At 39.4% G+C, this 7281-nt stretch overlaps 1 pseudogene; it reads right to left on the reverse strand.

The window, feature by feature from the left end:
- Nucleotides 1-2372: 2372 nt before the first annotated feature.
- LOC110160777 (nicotinamide/nicotinic acid mononucleotide adenylyltransferase 1-like) lies at nucleotides 2373-3202 on the reverse strand (annotated as a pseudogene).
- Between the last annotated feature and the right edge of the window lie 4079 nt (nucleotides 3203-7281).

The following is a 7281-nucleotide window of genomic DNA, read 5'->3' on the forward strand; positions in this document are numbered from 1 at the left end:
AACTTCATCCCTTCACCAAATCATCTTCTAATGCTCGTCACGGCTCTGGGACCAGTCTGATCGAGACAAAAAGTCATCCTGGGATTACCTCATTACATTTCATGCAAATCCCGTTTAAATTATGCACAGGACCTCACATACACGCTCTCTTCTGATTGGCTGAGAATGACGACGGTGGGAGGGGCGTATATTGTTGCACTTCCTGTACGAGTACTGTTACGCTGGACGGCTCCACGGAGGCAGGAGACGGGAAAATCTATCCAGTAAAAGCTCTCTTTGTAATGAACTGCACGACTGTCATTTAGCTAATTATTTGTGGTGGATTAGCGGCTTTACCGGATCGGGCTAGTTTGCGGTCGGTGTATAGTTTCCTCCATAGATTATTAAGTACGTAGTAATATTTGATGGGCTGTCTGTCTGTCTGGGAGGTTTTCACATCAACAAATCCTTTTTACATGTTTCTAGCACATGTATTACACAAAATTGACTCCTGTGAGCTTTTAGACGTGTTAAAATGTTACCTCCTCGAAAACAGACCTGGAGTTGTGGTTTCCTTCACTCGTACAAGTTCATGATTCGTACTTTATTCTGCATGTATTTCTATGGGTGGAGTGTTCAGCGGTTACCATGGAGACACAATACAATCACAAACAAAAAAGTATTAAAATGAAAGGGATAGTTCGGGATTTTTGACATAAATCTGTATGGCATCCCCGTGAGCAGTGTCATGCATCCACACTGACTTACCCCCGACAGCGTCCGGTGAGCCGAGATACTGCGTTTTTTTTCTCAAAACAATCTGTGTTCAAAAGAGTGATACATTTGCATCACAAAACCATCGTCGCCTAAAAAGTCAGACCTCATTCTCGCTTAGCTCGTATCACTGCGCACCTGGTTCACTGTGTTTACTGCTCGGAATGTTAGACAACATGTCTGATTACGACACCAACAATAAAGACTTTGCCTTTACCACAAACCCAAGGGGAGATCTTTGTGAACCTGAATATACTGATGAGGAAATTCACCAGATGGAGTTAGAACGGGAGCAGAGAGAGAAGAGAGACAGAGAAGTGGTACAAGTTGAAGCTGGAGCCGTGAGAGACCGAGTGAGCGACAATCACCATCACGTCATTTATAAACTCGTATACAGTGAACATAGAGCCTCCACTGTGACTGAAGCATGGACGACTAATAGAAACATGGAATCATCCACACGTCCACGTCGCTGCTGCCAATAGTGTACGTGACATTTACAATAGTAATAACAGTCGACTTATAAAGTTACGTTTTGTAGAAGCTTCACTGGTGATATGACACTGAGTGATTTACTGCACACAGAGTTACAGCTGATTCTTGAGTCTGTTCTCTTGTAAACATAGTGGCACTTCTTCGTTCTTACCTGGTTTGGTTTCCACGTTGAAGCCGAAGGCAAGAAGCCAAAGTTTCCTCAGCGCAAAGTCCATGACAGGAAAACGGTGAAATGTGTGTGGAGATTCAGCCAGATTTTTGTTGTTACAGCCTGGATAATCAATCTCTAGCTCTCACATTAGCTCTCGGTCTGTGCATGTAAACATTGCCGAACAACTGAAGAAAGTGATAGATTCGTGCGCGGCAGTCACCTGGCGGCAGCGCGCAGTGATACGAACGGAAAGAAAATAGTGCCAAGTGATAATGAGGTCTTACTTTTTAGGCGACGATGGTTTTGTGATGCAAATGTATCACTCTTTTGAACACATGTTGTTTTGAGAAGAAAAACGCTTTATTTTAATGTCCCCAGCCAACTTACCGGATGCTGTCGGGGGTAAGTCAGTGTTGATGCACAACACTGCTCACGGGGATGCCATACAGATTTATGTCAAAAATCCCGAACTATCCCTTTAAGTCTGAAAAGTCAAGAAAAATAACTTCACATCCTCAAACCATCGGTCGGTTCCATGCTGCTATTACGACATGCAGCTATTATACTTTTTATACTTTATACTTATTAGTCTTTTAGTCTTTTAGTCTTTTAAATTTTTTGGCTACATCCGGAAAGTCTTTGCAGTACTGTAAATTGTTATCCCATTGTATAATACATAATCTCTATCATTTCAGTTACATTTATTTAGCATGTTATAAATGAAACAAATAAGCTCTAGTCATATACATACATATTACAAAAGGGCTTCTGTAAGATTGATGTGTCTACTAGGAAGAAAATTGAAACAAAATAAAACTGAGGCAAATATTCAATAATTTACCTACTTTTATGGAATAAATCACAATAAATATAACAACGTTGTTTGCATTCGCCTGTTACAAGTCTTGTATGAATGCATTATAATTGGAAGACTAGACAAATGTTGTATAGCACCTAAACTGTTGCTGTTCTTTTAAGGTAGTGTTTAGCTTGAGGAGGCACCAGTGTATCTCTGGAGAGGTGCAAGAACCACCCCGATGTTTTTCTGCTCGCTCTCTCTTCAGTGTAGAGCTTGTGTTCACGGATGTAGTTTAGCACGCTGTCGGGCAGCAGGTATCTGACACTGCAACCGCGGCGAATGGCTCGGCGGACATGAGTGGCCGAGATCTCATTTGTTACCCACTCCTGAACAATATGGATGTTTTTACGGTGCTTCCACAGTGTGTCCGACTGATGGATGAATTTAAGAGGTTCATTACCACTACACGTAATGCAAACTAAACCAAAGCGGCCAACAATTTCCTCAATGTCCTCCTGCTTCCACAAATTGGGAACACCAAAAGATTCGAGGACGTCAGCACCACACAACAGCATCAGACGAGTGCTATCTCTGTTTTGAGGAGCTGATGAAGCCACATAATGGTTGTCCTCGATGCGTCTCTTTTTTCCATATTCGACAGTGTCCACATCGTCATTGTTCTGCTCTTGAGCAAGTAATTCATTGTAGTGATGTCTAACAACTTTAGTTGTCTCTAACCATTCTGCCTGTAAACACTCCCAGGAGTCCTCTGTAATCCAGGAGTTTTCTGAAGCCAGTCGGGCCATCTCCAGACGATGTCTGGCCTCAATTAAACCTTTCTTTTTGTAGCCATCACCAACTGGAGAGATAATGCCTTTCACCACTTGGTATCCAGAGTCTTCCAAATGGTCTCGGGCTAGTTCAAACATCCTCAGGTGCATGTTGGTGATTGGGTTGAAGGAGCCACAGGCCAGCAGCACCGGGGGCGGGGGGATGAGCAATAGTCGGCCTTTCATTGTTCCTGGTCTGTGATGCCTCCAAGAAATCTGTAAGATTTCATAACTATCGTGTAATGGATGTTCCAAAACCCAAATTGTGCTTGTTTATGTGCAGAAGATACAATGTGAAAAGAGTTATTATGCATGAGATGGGCCCTTTAAATCTAAATCTAAGTCTAAACTTGCATATTTAATTTATTTCAATATAGTTTAAAGGTGTAAATGCCCTATGACTTTCTAGGTTATAGTGACCAAAAGTGTCACAGTGGATCAGGTATTGACCCAACACCAGAGGGTTAAGGTGGAAAACCACACCGCCTCATTTGTTCCACTGACGAGGTGGAGTCAAAACAATGGCTGGTTAGACACTTCAGTAAATATGTGCTAGGCTTTTTCTGTGGTGAGGGAACAGATGTGAAGAGAAAACAACATATGCAGATCTGTGCAGGAAAGAAGAAGAAGAGTACACCAAAATATGCTCTTAACTTAGAAGTTAAATGTTTTAGCGTATTATGTCTTCAGTTATTGCATTAATCGTCATGTAAAGGTAACGGGACACTATAGAACAGTCTGTCACCTGCTTGTCTCTATGGAGATGTTATTGTTGAGCCTGTAATGTTCCACAGTATGGCATTAAATAATGATAGGCTAATATAGTTAAGGTCTTTTGCCTTTGTGAGCCAGCATAGAAACAAGCATCCAAGCCATTACATATTAATCACAGTAAGAATGTTCTGAGCAATAAAAACAGCTGTAACTGAATAAATACAAGATGTTTTACAGATTATACAGATATTTTGTATAAAAGCAGCTCTTGGGTCAGTGTAAGTCCACTGTGTACTGTCTGCATTTAATTAGAAAGTGTTTTATTGTCAGATAATCAGGAAGTGTGCTGTGTGAAAAATCCCTCAGTCATCCAAGTATAATCCATGCTAAAGGAGAAAAATCAGTTTGTTTGGTTGAAGACGTTTCGCAGCTCATTCAAGCTGTTTCTTCAGTTCCGGTCAGACGTTGGTGGACACTTCCTTATATCTGTCTGCAAGGAGGAGCTAACTACACTGAAACTACTCTGAAACTAACACACCTACTTGTTTACTGTATGTGTCCGCTGTTGATACTTTGTGGTGACGTCATGCTGGGGGTGTTCTTACTACGATATTTTCACAATATGCATCTCACGCCACGATATTTATCACGGTATTTTGTAGATGCTAACAGAATTGTGAATACTTTTATCATTTAAAAATGCCTTGACAAGTTTGTCTGTCATAAACCAAAGAGTTAAGATCTATAAGTGCTTACTAGGTAATATAATTGTGTAAACTGGACTGAAACAGAGCAAAGGATTATGGTCTATGCAGTTCCCTTTGTTTCTTTTAGCTGATGCTGCACCAAAACATTATTTTAAGCAAAGAAAGTTGTAATTCGATATTGTGATGGCCCATGATTAGTTCGGCCTATTGACCTGTAATGGGTGTGGGGGTCTAATTAGCAGAATCAGTCATGGCCATAATGGAGCTTTCAAACCTCTGGACCTGACCTGGGTACACGTGTTGTTCTCTTGTTATTTTTGATTTAGGTTTGAGGATGGAGTTGTAAATAGGAGATAGATGGTGTCTGAGGCCTCCATTTCTGTTTAGAGAAGGATTCTCTTTCTTAACAAAAATAGCCTCTTTAACTCCTCTTTCAAACCAATTCTTTTCTCTGGCTAAACTCTGTACCTCGCTGTCCTCAAATGAGTGGCCCGTGGCTTTTAGGTGGAGATGTACAGCAGACTGAGGTCCACTGCTGCTCTCTCGTCTGTGTTGGTACATCCTCTTGTGAAAGGTGCTGTTAGCATGCTAGTTGATGTTAACTGTAAACTGCTTCAAATCAACTAGTCCTGTTTTTCACATTTTAGGGCATTTTAAAATATGGGCAGTGTTGGGGAGTAACAGATTACATGTACCGGAGTTACGTAATTAGAGTATAAATTATGAGTAACTGTATTCAGTTACAGTTACTGTTTCAGTGAGAGATAATTGGATTACAGTTACTTTGTTGAAATAAATGGATTACACGGCGGTATTTTCCTGTTTTCACATTTTGGGCTATACCCTTTTTTTTTTTTTTTTTTTTTTCCAGTAATTCCACTCATTGCTGGACACTAAACCAGGTCTAAACCAGGTCTAAACCAGGTCCAAATCAGGTCTAAACCACATCTAAATCCAGGTCTAAACTAGATATAAACCAGGACTAAACCAGAACTAAACCAGAACTAAACCAGGACTAAACCAGGACTAAAACTAGCAATAGAACCAGGAATAAAACCAGGACTAAAATCAGGACTAAAACCAGGTCTAAACCAGGACTAAAATCAGGACTAAAACCAGGTCTAAATCAGGACTAAACCAGGTCTAAACCAGGGCTAAACCAGGATTAAAACCAGGTCTAAACCATGACTGAACCGAGACTAAACCAGGTCTAAACCAAGAGTAAACTAGGACTAAACCAGGACAAAACCAGGACTAAAACAGAATTTAACACGACTAAACCATGCTGTGGGGGGCGTGTCTCCTTCTCTTCTATCAATAATATTTTTAATTTGGTTAAGTAAAGTTTGGGTTTTTTATTGTCTTTTAGCAAATAAAACATCTTATGTGAAGATTTTCTCATCTTTGCTTCTCTACAGCAAATCAAGTAATCCAAAGAATTCAGATTACGTTACTCACCTTAAGTAACTTTATGGATTACGTTACAAACTACATTTTGGTGTATGTAATCTGTAATCTGTACATTTTAAAAGTAACCTTCCCAACACTGAATATGAGTATGTACAGTATGTGCTCTTATTGTGTTGAGCTTTAGGCACTGCTCTGTCTGAGGTTTTATTAGACTTTAACATATCTTTATTTTAGCACAATCTGATCTTAAAAAAAAAAAAATAAAAAATCACTGGAAGTACAACAGATGAGATGATTTGTACTGTTAAGTTCTTTTCAAATAACCTTTTTCAGTTACTCACAATTATTTTTGGGCCATGTTATTGTGTATTTTTTCTCCAGTTTTCACTATGTTAAAACTTTTTTGACGGTGTTTGCTAATGTGTGCATTTCGTCACCATGGCAACTCTTAAACGTTCTGCTATTATATATGTGTAAAATATATGTTAAAATATATGTATATATGTAAAAGTAAAACTTTAGACTTTAACATATATTAGTGATAAATAGGGATGTAAAAATAACCAAAATGTCGTGATATCATGATCGTTAAAAAGTCTCTCAATAATATCACGGGCCATCACAATATATCAAATTACAAGTTTCTTTGCTTAAATTCATTGTTTTGGTAAAGCAACAGCTGAAAGAAACAGAGGGAACTACATAGACCATAATCCTTTGCTGTTTCAGTCCAATTTACACGATAAAATTACTTATTAAGCACTTTAACATCTTGACTCTTTGGTTTATGATCAAAACAAAGACTTGTCAAGGCATTTTTTAAAAGAAAACGTAGTATATTCACAATTCTGTCAAAATATCATAAGAAACATCGTGCCGTGAGATGCATATCGTGAAAATATCGTACCGAGAACAACTCCAGCATGACGTCAATGCACAGTATCAATAGCGGACACATACAGTTGTACTTCTTCCCTATTTGAACATACCATATCTAATAAGAAAGCTCAGAATCTCCACAATGGCGTCTCGGAGTTCTATAAATACCGGGTTGTGCGCTGGGCGATAATTGGCTGCAGGTGCCGGGGTTTTGGTGGCGAAGATCGTTTTTGCCAACTAGCATCACAGGGCACATAATGGGCAGTGTGCGTCAGGCTGGATTTATCAAACGGCTCTTCCATGGCTTTACATCGACTTGCAACAGGCAGAGATGGTTTTCAAAATAATAACTGAAAATCTAAATCTTCTAAACAACTGATTCAAAGGTGCACTGTGTAATTTTTCTGGTGGAGGGTCCGTCACCTGCGTGTTTCTACAGATATGTCATTGCTCTGCCTGGAATGTTCCACAGTATATGATATTAAACATTTATTCAATTACAGGAGGTTTTAAAGATCAAAAATACCCCCAAAAAACAGGCCT

Source organism: Boleophthalmus pectinirostris, unplaced genomic scaffold, assembly GCF_026225935.1.
Source record: "Boleophthalmus pectinirostris isolate CB_2022bp ecotype Guang Dong unplaced genomic scaffold, ASM2622593v1 HiC_scaffold_2, whole genome shotgun sequence".
Lineage (NCBI taxonomy): Eukaryota > Metazoa > Chordata > Actinopteri > Gobiiformes > Gobiidae > Boleophthalmus > Boleophthalmus pectinirostris.